The sequence below is a fragment of the Prionailurus bengalensis genome, chromosome B1 (assembly GCF_016509475.1).
Source record: "Prionailurus bengalensis isolate Pbe53 chromosome B1, Fcat_Pben_1.1_paternal_pri, whole genome shotgun sequence".
Classification (NCBI taxonomy): Eukaryota; Metazoa; Chordata; class Mammalia; order Carnivora; family Felidae; genus Prionailurus; species Prionailurus bengalensis.
Genome location: NC_057344.1, coordinates 33,309,928 through 33,332,106, shown reverse-complemented (window position 1 = coordinate 33,332,106; position 22,179 = coordinate 33,309,928).

Here is a 22,179-nt window from a genome sequence, read left to right as displayed (position 1 = left end):
GATGATCTCAACAGATGCAGGAAAAGTGTGCAACAAAACTTAATATCGTTTCATGATAAAACACTTAAAAAAAGCAGAAGGAGAAAGAAATTAATTTGACATAATAAAAGGTTTATGTAAAAAAAAAAACATACACAACATTGTATTCAATAGTAAAAGACTGAAAGCATTTTTTTAAGATCAGAAATAAGACAAAGATGTCTGCTTTCACCATTTCTATCCAACATGGTATTGAAAGTCCTAGCCAAGATTTCACGTCATTGGATTTGGCAAACAAACTCTGGTTCTCTTTATTTTTTTTCAATATTTATTTATTTTCGAGACAGAGAGAGAGAGAGAGAGTGCACAAAAGCAGGTGATGGGGCTGAGAGAGAGGGGGAGAGAGGATCCAAAGCAGGATCTGTGCTGACAGCAGAGAGCCCGATGCGGGACTTGAACCCACAAAAGGCAAGATCATGACCTGAGCCAAAGTTGGATGCTTAATCAACTGGACCACCCAGGCGCCCCTCTGGTTCTCTTTAGATTCTTTTATAACTTTTTAACTTTTTAACCCTTTTGCCTTTTATAATTTATTCCTTTTGGAATGGGAATGTCTATCCTATGCCGATTCCATCATTGTATCTGGGAAATATACAACCTGCCGTCTGCTGTCTGGTTTCACGCTTCCGTGACTGGAGAGGAATTCAGGAAGAATCATACCTCAAGTCTCTCACATACCTCATTTGCATGGTATTTAGATGAGATTCTGGACTCTAGAGTTGCTGCAGGAATGGTCCAAGACTGAAGGGGGGCGGGGAGGTGTGGAAATGGTTGTTGGGATGGAGTGAATGTACTTTGTGTGCAAGAAGAAAATGAATTTGGGAGGAGCCAGAGGACAGAGTATTGTGAGTTGAATCTGTGTTCCTTCAAAATTCCTAAGTTGAAGTCCTAACCCCCAGCATCTCAGAGTATGGTTACTTTTGGACATAGGTCTTTAAAGGGGTAGTTGAGTTAAAATGAGGTCATTAGGGTGGCCCTAATCCAGGATGACCGGCGGCCTTGGAAGAAGAGGAAAGTTGGCCATGGAAAGGCACAAAGGAAAGATACAGAGAGAAAACTGCACTCTACAAGCCAAGGAGAGGAGCCTCAGAAGAAACTAACCTTGTGGACACCTTGATCTTAGACTTACAACCCCCCAAATTGTACAAATATAAATATGTGTTGTTTAAGCCACCCAGCCTGTGGTGCTGCGGTATGGCCACCTTAGAAAACTAATACACTGTATGATCTAGTAATTCTACTTCTAAACATATACCCAAAAGAAATGAAAACAAGTACCTGAACAGATATTTGTTACATCCATGTTCATCATAGAAGCATTATTCACCATAGTCAAAAGTTGAAAACAGGTTGATGGGTGCATGGATAAATAAAATGTGATATATACATAAAATTGAATGTTATTTGGCCTTAAAAAGGAAAGAGATTTCAACACGAGCTGCAACAAGGATGGGCATTAAAGACATTATACTTGGGGCACCTGGGTGGCGCAGTCTGTTAAGCCTCCGACTTCAGCCAGGTCACGATCTCGCGGTCCGTGAGTTCGAGCCCCGCGTCAGGCTCTGGGCTGATGGCTCAGAGCCTGGAGCCTGTTTCCGATTCTGTGTCTCCCTCTCTCTCTGCCCCTCCCCCGTTCATGCTCTGTCTCTCTCTGTCCCAAAAATAAATAAACGTTGAAAAAAAAATTAAAAAAAAAAAACTCAAAAGGGGGGCACCCGGGTGACTCAGTTGGTTGAGTGTCCCATTCTGCATTTCAGCTCAGGTCACGATCCCAGGGTCATGGAATTGAGACAGGCATCAAGCTCCACAACTTAGTGTGAAATTCTCTCTCTCTCTCTCTCTCTCTCTCTCTCTCTCTCTCTCCCTCTGCCCCTCTCCCCTGCTTGCCCTCTCTCTCTCTGTCTCTAAAAAATATTTTTAAAAAACTCAAAAGGAAGGAAGGGAAAGAACAAAGAGAAAAAGTAGGCAAAAATTGACAAGATGATAGATTTAACTAAATCATGTTGATAATTATATTAAATATACCTTATTTCAGCTCAAGCCTTCGAAGAAACGGACGCCAAACCGAGAATTGATGATCAACTCATTAGTAAAAAAGGAAATGCACATTAAGACCGTGGTAGAAAACCATTACATATTATTTTGGCCAAAGTTAAATTATCTGATAATTTGAAATGTTAGCACGAAGTAGAATGATAGGAACTCTCAGAAGTGAAACACGATACAAATACTTTGGAGGTAATTTACCGTTGTCAAAGTGGGAGGTACGTATGCCCTCCCTGTGATGTAGTGATGTATACCCCTAAGTATACACAATGGAGAAATTGTGGTACATAACCAGGAGATCGATACAGTAGCATTCAGAGCAACATTGTACAAAATATTCCCAAACAGGAAATGATCCAAGGTGCATCAGGATAGAATCAATACAAAAATTGTTAACTATGAATATAATACTATACTACACAACAATAGAAATATATAAACTTTACATACATCCATCGACGTGGATGAGTCTTACAAATATGCTATTGAGCAAAAGAAGCAGCCACAAAAGAAAAAAAACGTAATTCACTTGCATAAATTTCAAAACCAAACGCAGTCAAACTAAAGTTCTCAGGGGACAAACTATAAGAAGATAAATCTATAGGGACAAGAAGGACAGGTGGTCACATTTCTTTGGTTGCTGTGTCTGGTGAAGGAAGATTCTGTTTGGACTATGGAGAGGCAAGTGGCAATTCTTTGCTTGGTCAGAGTGGTTCATAGATGTTGCTTTATAATTGTTTTTTAAACTGTACATACATGTTACACACTCTTCTCTATGTATAAAATATAATAATTGCCCTTTAAACTGTATATATGTGTTACTCACTCTTCTCTGTGTGTAACATATTTCACAAGAAGAAAAACAAATTTCAAAAAGGCAAATCGATGATGGATCTAAATCCACAAACATCAATGTGAACAGAAGACAGATACAGTCAAAAATTAAGAGAACATCGCGTTTATATTTTTTACTTCGCATTTCTCATGGCTTTGGTTTGCACTGAGTACTAATTATCTACTGTTTGTGTTGCTGCCTGTGCATTTTAATAGCTGTTCACTGATCTAGTCTGACCTTCTGTTTAGTAATTTTAAGTAGTCAGCGGGAGGCATTAAATTGCATCAAGACATAATGCATTATGTAATGTAGTAAAAAAAAAATAAGGTAAGATGATGCTAGCGTTTGCAAAGCAGCAAAATGTAAATGAGACCCTTTGGATACAAGGCATGCCTTTAATTAGAAGAGAAATGTCACACAACTGAAGTGCCTGGTCTTGGGGTTATAAAAATGAAGAGCATCCTGCTTCCTCCTACTCCCAGGATTCTGAATTGAAATCCCTTTAATAATTTTCTTACATTTGGATTTCAGTTCTGAGCAAGGCTATTACACAATTTGGCAAATGAGTTTCAGAAAGACCGTTGCCAAGGTTATTTCCTAATCATGTAGGGTAGGATTGTTTGAACAATAAACGAAGGCAGAGCCAGGATTTGAAAGCAAGTCTTTCTAATTTTGGCAACTGTATCAACTTCCACATCACAGAGTCTCCCTAAGAAGGCTCTCAATGATTTTTGGAATTATCTATTCAATCTCCTTTGAGGCCATATCCAATGTTCCATAAATCCAGTGAGGTATGTTATTGTGACTATGGAAGGTGAGTGAAATCTGCCCTCCCTGATCAACTCAAAAATAGAAATGGTTTCAATAACACAATCAATTTCTGTTAAGATGTTTATGCATCTGCAAGCCAAGAAATGAAATATAGTGTGAGTGATAGCATAGAAAGCTCCCTGGATTAGTGTCCAAAGACCTTATAGACTGTGTGACCTTGGGCAAGCCATTCAATCTTTCTGTGTATGATTCATCTGATCTGAAAGATGTAACGATACCTGTCAAGCCAATCTCACACGAGATGGACCAAATGAAGATGTGGAAATGGTTTGTAATTTCAAGACATCCAAGAAATATTTTACTAGTATTACGAAACCCAAATGGAGAAGATGCTCAGATTTTCTGCTCTTTAACATCCTCAGATATCGTGTGCATCTAATGGCAACTCTCTTCCCAGTGACACATGGCAGTTCACCTCACCAGATTTAATGGTGCCAGTCCCTGAATCTCCACTGCCAGGATTTTAACTCCACGGAGATGCACTTTATAGGAATGTGACTGGGGAAAATGAATAGAAGGACAGAATGACATAAAGGGCTGGACTAAGCTTTAGGTTCTTGTCTTTCTCTGTGTGACATTAGATGTCAGAAACAGATCACTGCTCACGACCCATCTATTCTAAAGCTCGATATAAAGACTGCGTTGAAACAGGAGACCTGCTGATTGTCTGGCTGTAGAACATACGCTTTGAAGTTTTCTGGAATAATGGTAAGTGCCTGGCTCCGACCCAACTCTCACCAGGTCCTCCAGTGTGGGCTCATTTTCAAGAAGAACCCACCAAGCACTAGCACTGGATGACTCTATTCACAAAAGAGAGTTCTTTCCTGTGTAAAGTAAACTGGACCATACAGGGTCTGAATCCATGACCTTGGCCTTGTTAGCGGTCCTCTAGGTGAGGTAATAGGCCCAGATGGTAACAAGATGTAAAACTCTTTGCAGAAGTCACTCTGTACTTACGTAGATCAGAAATGCCTTCCAAAAACTGAATCTTTTGATGACATGTGTTGTTTAACCTCTAGGTACATAGTCTGTGGTTCTACAGAAGCAAAAGTAGGGAGACAGATGGTCAAGCTGGAGGGAAGGAAAAAGAGAACAAACATAAAGGGAAGGAAGAAAATGTTCAGATTCTGGCCAATACCCAGAAAAGTGAAATATAATAAAAAGCTTATAAATCTCAAAGCATAAGAAGCCTAAGCATAGGCATTAGGTGCTGCAGTACAAAGCTTAGCCATCAAAATGAAATATCTCCCCTTCAAGAGAGAACATTATCATCAAGGCAAAATATAATACACAGTTGGATCGGTAAATATTCATGAAAAGTCTCCAACCACGAACTATGTGTTAATGTGAATGAAAATAATCCTGGACCTTGGAACACGTGAGAAGAACTCCACAGTTTCAGAAATCAGGGGCAAGGCCACTGACTGGCCCGGGATATTTCCAGCAGCCGCGGGGACAGAGTTCTCCCCAACCCTTGTTACCAAGGAAATTTCAGAGCCTGTCTATAAATAGCTCCCTGCCATTAGCCCCATCAGGAATGAGGTTCTGCAGAGCACTGCAGTTCTGCCTGCTGCTGAAGGAAATTTCATTCTAACTATGGCTTTCCTTCTTCCTTCCTTTCTTTCTGCAGAAAGCAAAAAAGAAACCTAAGTCGCACAGGAAAGAAAATGAACGAAAAGTTGATAGATAGCTCAAGAGTGCAATGCTTCTTTTTCATAGGAACACTCCCTAAACTCCTGCAGATAGGAAAATAACACATACAATGTTCTTCGTGTTAAACTAGGTAGGAAGGAGATTGGTTGTGATATTTTCAGACTTGGCCTCTGATGCCTGCTTCTCATTTAGTCCGTGAAGAAGGGACTATTATCGTAACTTAGTATCTTTCCTTTATTGAATAAACTCCCTTATGAAGTTTCTTCTATCCAAGACACTCACCTAATAGAACTGGTTTTTAATTTTGCAGTATTCTTAGTTTGATCAATTGCAAGCTCCTCTCCTACATATCATCAGTTTTAGCCTCTTTTCCCCAATTTTCTGTTCCTGTTTTCTTTGTAACTTGTACCTACCAAATAGCCGAGTAATTTGAGAATATTAGTTTATTTCAACAGACAGACACATCAGTTTGGAAAAACAAGTGGCCGTGATACAGCTTCCTGGACATCATTTCAGCAGGTAGTTGTAAACAAAACTGATGCGTTTAGAATCTTCAAGACTAACCTTTGGTCAGTACATGGTGAGAGTGAATCTGACGCTATCTGACCACCTCTCTTCCTTTGGATCTCTTCTGCCCACAGGGTCTGTAATCGTGTCTTGGAACCCCAGGATCAGCTCATCTTAGCCTGCATACGGTGTCTTCCTCTCTGCTTTCCTCTTCCTCTCCCAAAGCAAATTTTAAATGTTTCCCCAAACTAATATGTAAATTCAACACTAGGAAGGCCCATTGGCGTTGATAAGCAAATTGTAAAATTTATCTAGAGATACGCAAGAATAACCAACAGAAGTTTTAAAGGAAGAATAAGGGAGGGACTTGCCCAAAAAATATCAAGACATGATGCGAAACTATATATATATATTTTTTGAGACAGGGAGAGACAGAGCATGAACAGGGGAGGGTCAGAGAGAGCGAGACACAGAATCTGAAACAGGCTCCAGGCTCTGAGCTGTCAGCACAGAGCCCGACACGGGGCTCAAACTCACGGGCCACGAAATCATGACCTGTGCCGAAGTCGGCCACTTAACCGACTGAGCCACCCAGGCGCCCCAAAACTATATTAGTTCTAACAGTAACAGGTGTCAACAGGAAAAAGAAATGGGACAGAGAAGAAAATCCAGATACATGACTATGTATTTGCATATGTATATATGCATATATATATATATCAAATATGAAAAGTTGACATTTTAAAGCAGTGGGAAAATTTATCGGACCATTGGTTATCCATCAAAATAATAGTTAGAGTCCCTACTGCATGCTGTATACAAAATTGAACTCAAATTATGAAATGATTGAATATTTTAAAAGTTTGGGAAATACCATAATAAAATACAGGGGACTAACATTATAAGCTTTCAGTGGGGTGGAAGAAAAGAAGACTAAGCAATCCATAAACCCAGAAACGCCAAAGGAAAATATGAACATATTTGACTAGGAAAGCCTTCAAGCAGTCAATATAGTGAAAGACACTAAAGCAAGAAAAATATCATAACCTGAGAGAAAATAATGCAAGATATGTAACAAAATGTTTGTGTTCATTATACAAATCTTAAAAATCAATAAGAAGAAAAACAAGTAACAGAAAAAAGGTAGAGAATACGAACCAATAATTTATGGAGGAAGAAATACAATGACTGCTATACATAAGAAAAGGATGTTCAGTCTCACTAGAGGTAAGAGAAATACAAGCTAAAACAAAATGAGATTTTGTTTTTTAGCTCCCATATGACAAAAATTAAACACTGGTAGTAGCTACAATTACTGAGACCGTGGAGAAAGGGATTTCTTGCACATTTGTCTATCCTGGTTAAACTCATCTTCCGGCTTGCTCTTTGGCTGCTTGTACGCAGGTGGAAAGATCTGGAGGAGAAAAATACACAATCACCCTGAAAGTCGAACTTCAGACTCATGATCCTAAATCTCTGAGGCACACAGCACTGCCCGAAAGATCTCACTGCCCTTTCCACGCTCCAAAAATATCATTTGCTTTGTGTTTCTTTTCTCTCAGAACTTTGGTCTTTCCAACCCTCCTTTACAATCACTTCTTTCATAGCTAATCTCGTCTCACGTTTCATGAAGAAATTATGGGCAGTTAGGCAGTAATTCCTATGTTCGCACCACTACCTCGACCACCATATTTGCATCTTCGTCTATACCATCGTTTTGCCTTTTGTTACTATGGATAAAGTGTCCCCAGCCCCATCTAAGGCCGGTCTTGAATATGGATCGCACCACGTGTTTTGTTTTGTTTTTAACGACCTAACTCCTGAATTTCTCATCACCGATTTCTCCTTCTGTTGGATCCATTTCATTAGGGTACCAACCTAATCTAGCATCCGCCATTTTAACACAGACACACCCACACCATAAGCCTATGTCCTCCTCCAATTAACGCCCCATTTCTGTGCTCTTTTTCTCAGCAAAACACCCACTCCTATGAGCTACCTAGTTCCTTATAGCAATTATGAGGCATTATGCTTCCATGTCCACCACTGGGCTGAGATAATGAAAATTAAAGTGATGGATGAACTCCATTCTGCCAATGGCTTTGCTGTCGTCATCTTATTTGAATGCTCAGCAGCAGTCAAGAGTTCGCCTCATCTGCCTACTTAAGATAGTCTCTACTCTTGGATTCTGTCACCCTAAAACTGTTACATTCTCCCTAGTGGAGTCCCTACTGTGCACAGTTATTTTATATTACATATAAAATGATTCAAGATTCTGTTCTGTGTCTTCCACTCTTCTGTCGACACTCTCGCCTTAAGAGATCTTTTCCATTCCTGTGTCCTTAAATACCATATATACTCTGGTAACTTCCAAGTTCGCATTTCTCTCCTCACATTTACTCAACTCTTTGTATATCTAAGATCTTTCTTGCACCTCCTCATTGGAGCCTAAAGGTTGTTACAAAATTAATAAAACCAAAGCAGAATTCTTAACACACGTGTCCATATCCAAGGTTATGTTTTTTTCTCATCTTCCCTATCTTAGTAAATGGCACCACTAACAAACAGTGGCCCAATACCAAATTCTAGAAGTTAGTCTTTATTTGTCCTAATAATCCTATCAAAAATTAAATTAATCAGCAAGTCTTGGCAACTTCATCTCTAAAACGTATTCCTTGGAATGCAAGCTGGTGCAGCCACTCTGGAAAACAGTATGGAGGCTCCTCAAAAAACTAAAAACAGAACTACCCCATGACCCAGCAATTGCACTACTAGGCATTTATCCACGGGATACAGGTGTGCTGTTTCAAAGGGACACATGTACCCCCATGTTTATAGCAGCGCTATCAACAATAGCCAAAGTATGGAAAGAGCCCAAATGTCCATCGATGGATGAATGGATAAAGAAGATGTGGTCTATATATACAATGGAGTATCACTCGGCAATCAAAAGAATGAAATCTTGCCATTTGCAACTACGTGAATGGAACTGGAGGCTATTATGCTAAGTGAAATTAGTCAGTCAGAGAAAGACAAAAATCGTATGACTTCACTCATATGACGACTTTAAGAGACAAAACAGATGAACACAAGGGAAGGGAAGCTAAAATAATATAAAAACAGGGAGGGGGACAAAAACATAAGAGACGCTTAAACCTGGAGAACAAACAGAGGGTTGCTGGAAGGGTTGTGGGAGGGGGGATGGGCTAAATGGGTAAGGGGCACTAAGGAATCTACTCCTGAAATCATTGTTGCACTATATGTTAACTAATTTGGATGTAAATCTTTAAAAATAAAAAATAAAATTCATACATATATTTCTAATCTATATAATGTTTGCACTTCACTGCTAACCCCTGTCAAGCCACTCTCCTTTCTCCCATGATTAGGGTGGATTATTGGTCTCTTCTCTTGCTCATTTGAAATCCATTCTCCACAGAGCAGCCACATCTTTCTAAAGCATAAATCAGACTCCCACCCACCAACACACACACACACACACACACACACACACACACACACACACGTGTCGTCCTCACCTACCTATATCTAAAAACCTTATCATGGCCTTGCATTGGATTTAAAACAAAGAAGCCTTCCATTCATCTGGCTCCAGCCTGTATCTTCAAATTTATTATTTTCAATCGTCTCCAGCCACACAGATCTAGGTCTCCTTGAATATACCAAATGTCTTAGGACTGTCTGTGTGTCATTCTATTCCTTTTTCACTCTGCTTCCAGATCTGTACTAGGCTCACTGGATTTGGGCTTTCATTTTATGGGTTGTTTAAAATTTCTTCTCTAAGCTTAAACCATACCTTCCCAGTAAAACTTTCTCTGATTATGTAATCTAAAATAACTAGATTATAATCACTCTTTATCACATAATCTTTTTTTATACCACGTATAAGTTTGGACAGTTATCTCATTCTTTTATTTGTTACTTACCTCTCTTCAACCCATCCCACCTCTATCGAACTCTTTGATGGAATGTAGGCTGTACATTTGGTCCTCTTTGATGGACCTCACGTGTATTTTTCATAACTGTGTACTTTGTATGTAAAAATATGCCAAACACAATCCAGAGACAATCCCAGATTTTCTGAGTGCCTCCAATGTAATCAAGGGTTCATATAAGATGGAGGAAGGAGGATCACAGTCAGAGAGAGAATATGTAAGGGCAGAAACAAAGATTAAGGAAGAGACTACTGGCTTTGAGAAGGCAAGAAGGGGTCAGAGGCAAGGAATGTAAGCAGCCTCTAGAAACTGAGCAAGGTGAAGAAGTGGGTTGTCCCCTAGAGCCTCCAAAAGAAATGTATGCCTGCCAACACCTTGATTTTAGCCCAGTAAAATTGATTTAATATTTCTAATCTCCATAACTGTAAGATAGTATATTTGAATTGTTTAAGCCCCTAAATTTGGGGGTCTGGTTACCTCTGGTAATTTGTTTACAGCAGCAATAGAAATTAGCACATCCTGTCAAAATTTGGATTTCCACATTTTTATGTCATCAATTCACCTCAAGAAATCTATCCTACAGAAAGACCAAATCACTTGATTACTGTAACTTTATACGAAGTCTCAAAATTGGGTGGTATATGTCCTCCAATGTTGTTCTCCAGGATTTCGTTACCTTCCCATGTAAATTTTGTCTTTCCATATAAACTTTAGAATGAGTTATTGGTTTCTACAAAAGAGTTTGTTGAGATTTTGATTAGAATCACAATGAATCAATGGATCAAACTAGAAAGAACTGACAGTCTATATCAATTCTTCTAATCTATGAACACAAAATATATTTCCATTTATTTAATTTCTTTTACCAGAATTTTATAGTTCTCCCATTAAAGTCCTACATATTTTTTTTAGATTTATCACTAAGCATCTCCATTTTTATGCTAATGTAAGTATTATTAGATTTTTGAATTCAATTTACAATTGCTCATTGCTAGTATGTAGGAAAGCAACTGATTTTGTATATAGCCTTGAATCTGATCATCTCGACATACTTGCTTATTAGTTTCAGAATTTTTTTTTGTCACTTTTTGGGATTTTCTACGTAAACAATCATATTTTCTATGAATAAGATGGCTTTTATTTCTTCCCTTCTAATCTTTAAGTCATTTATTTCATTTTTTTTTTATCCTTTGCAATCCCTAGGACTTCCAGGTATGTTGAAAAGGAGTGATAGGAGGAGACATTCTTGCCTTGATCCTGATCTAAGAGGCCAAGAGTCTGGTCTCTGTATCACCACCAGTAACTAGTAGGTTAGCTATTGATTTTTATTTTCTCAGATATTTCTTTTCAACTTTAGGAATTATCCCTCTACTCTTAGTTACATAAGAGTTTTTATCATTAACAAGTGTTAGAAGTTTTGAAATGTTTTATTTTGTATCATTGATCTTTTGTGTGTGTGTTTTATTTATCTTTAAGAGAGCGAAAGAGAGAGAGAGACCACACAGGCGCGTGCACCAGTGGGGGAGGGGCAGAGAGAGAGGGAGACACAGAATCCGAAACAGGCTCCAGGCTCTGAGGTGTCAGCACAGACCCTGACGTGAAGCTCGAACTCACAAACCGTGAGATCATGACCTGAGCCAAAGCCACACACTTAACTGACTGAGCCACCCAGGTGCCCTTTGTATCACTGATCTTTATTTGCGTCATTGCTCATGTTATTTTTCTTCTTTAGTTTTTTTTAAAGTAAGATAGATTACATCAATTTTCAAATACGACACTGGCCTGAATACCTAGAATAAATCCCACAGGGTCACGGTATAAAGTTCTTTTTATACATTTTGGTTTTAATTTGCTAATCCTCAATAGTTTGTGAGAGATTTTTGCATCTAGGTTTATAGTTTGCTGTTGATGTGTTTTCTTTACTTGATTTTGGTGTTGGCCAATATAATGCTATTCTAATAGCTGTTCCCTCTGCTTCTATTTTCTGGAAGGATTGTGGAGGAGTGCCATTATTTCTTCTTTTAATTTATGGTGGAAATCACCAGTGAAATCATCTAGGCCAGGTGCTTTCTTTGTTGAAATATTAATAACTGATTTAATTATTTAATAAACATAAGGCCTTTAAACGTTCAAATGAAAGGAAGAGTCACATACCTCTCATTTTAAATCAAAAGCTAGAAACAATTAAGCTTAGTGAGGAAGACATATCGAAAACTGAGATAAACCAAGAGCTAAGCCTCTTGCACCCAACAACTAGCCATGTCATGAATGCAAAGGAACAGTTCTCGAAGTGATTCTTTTCATGGAGTTGGGCAAAGTAAAGTGAAAATCTTCTGGAAAAGATTCACCATTCTGGATGTCATTAGACCATTCATGATTCACCATAAGAGGTCAAAATATCAACACGAACAGGAGTTTGGAAGAAACTGACTCCAACCCTCATGGCTGACTTTAGGGGGTAAAAAATTCAATAGAAGTGATTGCAGATGTGGCAGAAATAGTAAGAGAACTACAATTACAAGTGCAGCATGACGATGTGACTGAATTGCTGCAATCTCACAATAAAACTCTGATGGATGAAGCCTTGCTTCTTATGGCTGAGCAAAGAAAGTGGTTTCTTGAGATAGGTTCCATTCCTGACGAAGATATTGTGAAGATGGTTGAAATGACCACAAAGGATTTAGAAGATTGTATAAACATAGTTGATAAGGCAGCAGCAGGTTTAAGAAGATTGAATCTAATTTTGAAAGAAGTTCTACTGTGGGTAAAATCCTACTAAACAGAACTGCATATGAGGGAGAAATCATTCATGAAAGGAAGAGTCAAGTGATGCAGCAAAATTCATTGTTGTGTAAAGAAAAGACACAGACACATGAAAAGATGCTCGTTATCACTAATCATCAGAGAATATAAATCAAAACCACGATGAGATGTCACCTCATATCTGTTGGAATGGCTAAAATCAAGAAGACAAGAGGGGCACCTGGGTGGCTCAGTCAGTTAAGCATCTGACTTCGGTTCAGGTCATCTCACTGTTCGTGAGCTCGAGCCCCATGTCAGGCTCTGTGCTGACAGCTCAGAGCCTGGAACCTGCTTCGGATTCTGTGTCTCCCTCTCTCTCTGCCCCTCCCCTGCTCATGCTCTGTCTCTCTCTGTCTCAAAAATAAACAAAACATTTTTTAAAAATTTAAAAAAAAAAAGATAAGAAACAAGCGTTGGCGAGGGTGTAGAGAAAAAGGAACCCTCGTGCACCATTGGTGGGAATGTAAATTGGTACACCACTATGGAAACCACGTTGGAAGTTCCTCAAAAAATTCAAAATAGAAATGCCATATGACGCAATAATCCCACTGTTGGATATTCGCCTAGGGAAAATGAAGACACTAACTGAAAAAGATATATGCACACCTATGTTTATTGTAGCTTCGTTTACAATAGCCAACCTATGGAAGCAATATAAGCATCTATCAATAGACGGATGGATAAGGAAACTGTGGTATGTATATACACAATGGAATATTACATAGTCATTAAAAAATGAGGCCGTGCCATTTGAGACAACATGGATAGATCTGGATGGTATTATGCCAAGTGATATAATTCAGACCGAAAAAGACAAATACCATATGATTCACTCAAAAATGACCAAACAGAAAGCTGTATCAGAACTATAAATACAGACAACAGACTGATGGTTGCCAGAGGGGAGAGGAGTGGGAGTTGGGCAAAACAGGTGAAGGGAGAGGGAGATACAGGTCTCCAGGTATAGAATTGAGTAAGACATGGGGATAAAAAAGTAGAGCATAAGGAATACGGTCAATAATATCGTAATAGCAATGTAATGGGGCAGATGGCAGCTATACTCGTGGTGAATATCGCAACTCTTATGAACTTGTCAGATCGCTAAGTTGTACACCTGAAACTAATGTTCCATTGTGTGTCCGCTATACTCAACTAAAAGAACATCATGGTTGTGTTATTTTAAGAAATTGCCACAGCCACCCCAACCTTCAGTAGCCACCACCCTGATCAATCAGCAACCATCGACATCGAGGCAAGACCACCAGCAGAAAGATCACAACTCATTGAAAGTTCAGAGGATGGTTAGCATTTTCTACCAATAAAATATTTTTTTAATTTTTTTTTTAGTGTTTATTTATTTTTGAGAGGGGGTGGAGGGACAGCGAGAGAGGGAGACACAGAATCTGAAGAAGGCTCCAGGCTCTGAGCTGTCAGCCCAGAGCGTGACATGGGGCTCAAACCCACAAACCGTGAGTTCATGACCTGGGCTGAAGTTCGGTGCTTAACTGACTGAGACACCAAGGCGCCCTTGCAGTAAAATATTTTTAATTCAGGTCTGTACTCTTGTTACATATATGCTTTACACACTTAATAGACTATAGTATACTATAAACATAACTTTGATATGCACTGGGAAATTAAAAAATTCATTTGACTCACTTTATTGCGATATTAACTTTAATGTTATGGTCTGCATTTGAACCTGCCGTATCTCCAAGGTATGCCTATCGATCTTAAAAGTTCTCATCACAAGACGGGCGCCTGGGTGGCTCAGTTGGTTGAGCGTCCGACTTCGGCTCAGGTCATGATCTCACAGTTCAAGCCCCACATCAGCCCTACATCGGGCTCTGTGCTGACCGCTGGCTCAGAGCCTGGAGCCTGCTTCAGATTCCTTGTCTCCTGCTCTCTCTGCCCCTCCCCCGCTCACACTTTGTCTCACTCTGTTTCTCAAAAATAAATAAATGTAAAAAAAATTTTTTTTAATAAAAAAAAGTTCTCATTACAAGAAAAAAAAGTTTTGTAACTGGGCATGGTGATGAATATTAGCTAGACTTACTGTGGTGATTATTTTGCAATATGTACAAATAACGACTCATTATGTTGCATACCTGAAACTAACATAATGTTATATGTTAATAATATCTCAACAAAAAATACATAAACATAAACATAACTCAGGTTATTTATTTCTCCTTGTGTGAGTTTTGGTAGTTTATTTCTTTCAATGAATTAGTCTATGTTCTCTAAGTTATCAGTTTGTAGTCATAGACTTGTTCATTATATTCCTATATCACTCTTTTTCTCACGAAAGCAGTAGTGATGACCTCTGTTTCAGTTTTGTTATTGGTAATTTGTGCCTTTTCTTTCTCTTTTTTCTTCATCAGTCTCACTGTAAGCTTATCATCTTGATCTTTTTGAATAACCAGTTTTGATACAGTAGATTTTTATTGTTTTCCTGTTTTCAATTTCATTGATTTCTGATCTTTTTATGTATATTTTTTCTGCTGCTTGCTGTGGATTTCTTTCATTTCTAGAATTTAATTTTTTTTTCAACGTTTATTTCTTTTTGGGACAGAGAAAGACAGAGCATGAATGGGGGAGGGGCAGAGAGAGAGGGAGACACAGAATCAGAAACAGGCTCCAGGCTCTGAGCCATCAGCCCAGAGCCTGACGCGGGGCTCGAACTCCCGGACCGCGAGATCCTGACCCGGCTGAAGTCGGACGCTTAACCAACTGCGCCACCCAGGCGCCCTGAATTTAATTTTTTTTTTAACATTTATTTTTGAAGGAGAGAGAGACAGAGCATGAGTGGGGGAGGGGCAGAGAGAGAGGGAGACACAGAATCCGAAGCAGGCTCCAGGCTCTGAGCCATCAGCACAGAGCCCGAGGTGGGGCTCAAACCCACGAACCGTGAAATCATGACCTGGGCCGAAGTCGGTCACTTAACCAGCCAGCCAGGCGCCCTGGATTGAGCCACCTAGTCACCCCGGATTTCTTTCATTTCTTAAAGTAGAAAATCAGGTTCCTAAACTTAGACCTGTATTGTTTTCTAATATACGGGTTTGATAAAATTATAAATTTCTAACCACTTCTTTAGCTATATCCTACACATTTTGATCTTATGTTTTTATTTTGCTTTAGTAAAAATATTTTAAATTTTATTTCGAGTCTTCTTCTTTGACCCATGTTTACATAAAAGTGTGTTGGGATTTCCGAAATATTTTGGGAATTTCCCAGCTATCTTTCTGTGATGGACTTTTAGCTTAATTCCACTGCGGTCCGAAAGCCTATTTTACATGATCTCTATTCTTTAAATTCGGTATGTTTTACAGCCCAGAATGCAGTCTATCTTGGTGAATCATATGAGTTTGAGAGAAATGTGTAGTCTTGCATTATCTGATGGAGTATTCTATAAGTATCAATTAAGTCAATGTGATTAATAGTGCTTTTCAGGTCATCTGTCTCCTTACTGACATTCAGCCTACTGGATCTGTCAATCACTGATAGAAGAATATTGAAAACTTCAACAACAGTGGAGCATTTGTCTAGTTCTCCTTTTACTTCTATCAGTTTTCGCCTTGTGTTTTGACGCCGTGTTGTTAGTCACGTGAACACTTCGGACTGGTATGTCTTTAAAAATTGACTCCTTTATCACTATGTAAGGACACTCTGCTTCCCTGCTAATCCTCCTGGTCCGGAAGTGCATTTCCTCTGAAATTACCGTAGTTACTGAGGTTTTCATTAGCATGATATAGCTTTCTCCATTTCCTTTATTTTCAACTTGTATATTCAAAGTGAGTCTTTTATTAACAACATATATATTTTTTTTAATTCCCTTTACCTCTGTATTGTAAAAGGTGTGGTTAGACCATTTACATTTAAAGATTACTGAGGGGCACCTGGGTGGCTCAGTCAGTTGAGCGTCCGACTTTGGCTCAGGTCATGATCCCACAGCTCATGAGTTCGAGCCCCGTGTCGGGCTCTGTGCTGACAGCTCAGAACCTGGAGCCTGCTTTGGATTCTGTGTCTCCCTCTCTCTCTGCCCCTAACCCACTCGCATTCTGTCTCTGTCTCTCTCAAAAATAAATACACGTTAAAAAAATAAGTGATTATTGATATAATTGGATTAATGTCTACGATGTTTGTAACTGTTTTCTGTTCATGCATTTGTTCTTTGTTTTATGGTTTCTTTTTCTGACTCTTCTGGTATTAAGCATTTTTGTGTGACTCCATCCATCTCTTATCTTAGTATGTTACTTATCCTCCTCTTCTTAGCTGTTTCTAGTGATGCTCTAGAGTTACCAATATAAATGTTTTAATTTTTTTTTAACCTTTATTCATTTTTGAGAGACAGAGCATGAGCGGGGAAGGGGCAGAGAGAGAGGGAGACACAGAATCTGAAGCAGGCTCCAGGCTCTGAGCCGTCAGCACAGAGCCCGCCACGGGGCTCGAACTCACAAACCGTGAGATCATGACCTGGGCCAAAGTCGGACACTCAACCGACTGAGGCAACCAGGCGCCCCTAAATTTTTAGTCTAAGGCTTCCTTCAAATAGCACTATAACACATACTCCTCACATATAAAAAGTAACCCAAATACCTCCTTTCTCTCCCTTCTGAAATTATTGTCATTCATTTCACTTATCAATATGATATACTCACCCAATGTACTGTTACTCATTTATTCAAATAAATAATTATCACTTAGATCAATGGGGAATTTTAAAAAAAGGATTTTGTTCTGCCTTCGCTTATTTCTTCTCTGATGTTTTTTTTTCTTTTCATGTAGATCCAATTTTCTGACCTATATCATTTTTCTTCTACTTGAAGAACTTTTAACATCGCTTGCAATGAAAGCCTGCTGGTGATGAATTCTCTTATCTTTTTAAATTTTCGGAGTCCTTATTTCTTCTTCATCTTGAAGAAGAATGTGTTGGATGGAGAATTCTAGGTAGTTTTTCTCTTTCAACCCTTTAAATATTTTACACAACTCCCTCCTACCTTGCATAGTTTCTGATAAGTTTGGTGTAATTCTTGTTCGTGCGTCTCCATATGTAAGAGGTTGTCCCCCCCCTGGTTTCTTTCAAGATGTCCCTTTGTCTTTCCTCTTCTGCAGCTTGAATATGACATGCTTAGGAGTGCTTTATTTTTGGCACGTATCCTGCTTAGTGTACTCTGGGCTTCTTGGATCTTTGATTTGTTGTCTATATTTTGGAAAGCCAGCAGCCATTATTTCTTCAAATATTTCCTCTGCCCCATTTTCTCTTCTCCTTTGGGTATTCCAATCATGCCTAAGTTACACCTTTTGAAATGGTCCCACATTCCTTGGATGCTCTATTCTGTTTTTTTCTTTTTCTTTATTCTTTGTTCTTTCTGAATTTTGGTTTGGGAAGTTGCTATTGACCTATCTTTAAGATCATTGATTCGTTCCTTTTTTAAAAAAAAATTATTTTAATGTTTATTTATTTTGGAAACAGAGAGAGACAGAGCATCATTGGGGAAGGGGAAGATTGAGAGAGAGAGACATATAATCCAAAGCAGGCTCCAGGCTCTGAGCTGTCAGCACCAAGCCTGACGCAGGGCTCGAACCCACAAACCGTGAGATCACGACCTGAGCCGAAGTCGGATGCTTAACCAACTGAGCCACCCAGGTGCCCTGAGATCGTTGATTCTTTCTTTAATTGTGTTGAATCCACTGATGAGTCCTTCAAAAACGTTCTTCAATTGTGTTACAATGCTTTTGATCTAACATTTTATTTTGTTTTTTCTTAGAGTTTCCATCTCTGTTTACATTACTCATCTGTTCTTTTGTGTTGTCTACATGTACCAGTGGAATCCTTAACATATTACTCTTAGTTATTTTCAATTATTTAACATTTATTTATTATTGAGAGACAGAGTGAGACAGAGCATGAGCATGGGAGGGGCAGAGAAAGGAAGAGACATAGAATTTGAAGCGGGCTCCAGGCTCTGAGCTGTCAGCACAGAGCCCGATGCGGGGCTCGAACTCACAGACTGCGAGATCATGACCTGAGCTGAAGTCGGACGCTCAACCGACTGAGCCATAGTTGTCATTCATGTTATTTTATGTCTATTATATGTATGTCATGTCATAGTTATTTTAAATTTCATTTCTGATATTTACAACATCTTTGTAACCTGAGTCCGGTCCTGATGATTTCTTTGTATTTTGAGGCCATTTTTCCTGCCTTTGGCAAATATTATAATTTTCTCTTGAAAGCTGGACTTCATATGTTAGGTAATAGAAACTGAGGCAAATAGACCTTTGGTCTATTTGAGGATTTATATTAATTTGGCTAACCTTAGTTGTATTTCACGTTTTTCGTAGCCAAAAACATCAACTTTCTCTAGTGTTCTTGTTTTTGCCTCTCTGTTGACTTCGGATTTCCCTAAGTACTTCTCCTCGGGGAGAATCTAAGTCTTCCAGCCCTTTCTGCTATAATTTAATGTAATACTAGAGCTCTGTTACCGCGGTGATGAGCTGTGGGGGCGAGAGAAACATTCTACAGTCTTATAGTTAGGTCTCAGTCTCTTAGCGGGCCTGTGTCTCCAGTTTGTGGACTTTACAAGTGGCTCTTCAGTGATACAATACAGCTTTTCTTCCTCCCTGTTCCCCATTCTGTTCCCAGGCTACCACATCCCAATCATTTTCTTTAAAGTCCTGATCCTTGTTTACTATGTTTGTTTGTTTGTTTTTTCTCCTATAACTGAGAAATGAGTTCTAGAGTGGCTAAAGTAGGGGGAACAACCTCATCCAACTAAGATACGCTTCTGGCAAGGTCTTCCTCTGGGGAACAGGCTTTTTTTTTTTCTTTAATTTTGTATTTTAATTCCAGTGAGTGAACATACGGTGTTATGTTAGGTTGAGGTATACAATAAAGTGAGTTCACGGGTCATACATCACCCTGGGGCCATCACAAGTACACTCCTTAATCCCCATTGCCTGTTTCACCCATTCCCTCCCTCCTTCCCTTCTGGTAACCATCAGGTTGCTCTCTAAAGTTAAGAGTCTGGAAAGCAGGCATTTGTTATGAAGAAGGCTGTGTGTGTGTGTGTGTGTTTCATAAGGATCACTATTCTCTTCCCCCAGCCAGACCTTGGAGAAGATCTTCCTCAGATATTGAGGAGGAGAACCTGGTGGGCTTCATGGAGGTAAGGCCCACAAAAGTGTGGGAGACTCTCTGAGGATGTTGCCCCCCAGCATTATCTCTCTCTCTCTCTTATGTTAGCCACCCTCAGCTTCCATCAATTCATCATAATAGTCACTTAAATGTCCTACTGGCTTGTGGCAAAAGAGATAAAGACAGCAGGGGCCCAGTGGTGTTGGAAACAAACACAGTAAACCTTGAGTGAAGAATCCCACTGGTGTGATGAAACACTAACGATAGGTCTGAGGCATGATAGACCTGTCTCCTGAAAACTTGAAAGGCAGAGGTTTTCTTATTTCAACTTTTTCTGTCTTCTAAGTGAAAACTTAATAGAAATATGGCAGAAAGGGTACAAGGAGTGCTCACATACAGTCTTCCAAATTAATCAATTGTTAACATTTAGGTTGATTTATATAAATTTTTTTTTCTGAATGATTTGAGAAGGAGCGGGACACATCATGTTCTTTTATCTCTGTGTGTCATCTTGGAAAAAATGATCTTACATAACCACATTATGATTTTCAAATTCAGGAGATGTAACACTGCTATCCCATACAACATCATTCTATAGTCCACAGGCCATAATCAGTTTTCGCCAATTGCCCCCGTGACAATGTCTAGCTGTTTTTTGGATTAGACGTTGCATTTAGTTGCCAGGTCGCTTTAATCACTTTTGGAAGGCAAGGGCTTTAAGTGAATGGGAGTCGTGGCGGGCTCGGGAGGATATTATTTCCGGGGAAGAGATGAGTAACGTGGAATGGAGAAACATACCTTGGAAGCTGCAGGATGGAGACCAAGAAAGAGAATAATAGTTGAAAATGTTTGACAATCATCAGAATCACAAACGAAAAAACACATCAATTCACACCAGTTATCACTGATTAAAGAAACTGTACCTTACCAATGGAAGCAGGTTCTTTTGATATAAGAAACGTAGAACACAACAAAACCCCTAAGTCCTGTTTACATCCACCCATTACCGTTGTTCAGAAAAACAGAAGACATTTAATGATGAAGAGAAAGGGGCGCTTGGGTGGTTCAGTCGGTTAAGCACCCGACTCGTGAGTTTGGCTCAGGTCATGATCTCAGGGTTCATGAGTTGGAGCCCCGTGTCAGGCTCTGTGCAGCCGTCTTGGGATTCTCTCTCCCTCCCTCTCTGTTCCTCCACCACTTTGTTCTCTCTCTGTCTCTCTGTCTTTCTCAAAATAAATAAACTTAATAAATAAATAAATAAGATGATAGAAAAGTACTTGCAAAGTCACTATATGAAGAAAACTTTAAATGAGAAAAAAAATTGGCAGTTAATGTCAAGTCTCCCCTTAAAAATCAACCATAAAGCAGAGAAAAACTGTAATAAACACTCCAATACCCACTAAATACCTTCTATTTATTTACTTATGTATTTATTTATTTGAAAGACAGAGAGAGCACCAGTGAGGGAGAAGGTCAGAGCGGGGGAGAGAAAGAATCCCAAACAGGGTCCAGGCTGAGTATGAAGCGAAACACGGGGCTCAATCCCATGACCCTGGGCTCACGACCTGAGTCGAAACCAAGAGTCAGTCGCTGAGCTGACTGAGCCACCCAGGCACCCCTCAGCTAAATCCGTTTTTCAAAAACTTTTTTCAAATAAAATAATTCTTTGAGGCAAATATTCAAAATCTCAATATTGAAATCAACGAGAAAAGGGTAGCATGAAAAGTGATCACCCAAATAGAAACTACTAGATCTTAAAAATAAATTAAAAATATAATCCAAGCCTTCAGGTAAAAGACCAAGTTACTGACAAAGGAAATAGAATTAACTTGTCAGACAACTTGATAACACCACACGCATCGAGACTAAAATGAAGAAAGTATTTTTCGATGTCAAGGGGGAAAAAAGTGTGAAATACCTTTAGATATGGTTAAGTAGTCCTTTAAATATCAAAGGTAAAAAAAAAAAACCACTCGATAGGTTTAAGAGCTCAGAGAAGATTTTGTTTACAAACGTTTCCTGGAGAATTTTGTACATGACCACTTTCATTCCACCAAGGGTTTGAGGCTATTTTGGCGAAAAGACCGAGAGTGAGTGTTAATATATAAAACGATATCTAAGATTAAGACAAGGTGAGCACAAGTGAAAAACGACATTTAACGGATATGTTCTAACAAAGTGGGAATAATGCAACTAAAATAATGGGAGAAGAAAGAAAAGCGTACAATCAATTCATTTATTAGCCCTAGATTATCAGTGAGAATTAGCAAATATTACCTAAAGCTGAAAAGCCAAATAGTAACGACCTAAGTAAGAATGGATGTCATGATAAAGAAAAGTGAAGAGGGGCGCCTGGGTGGCTCAGGCTG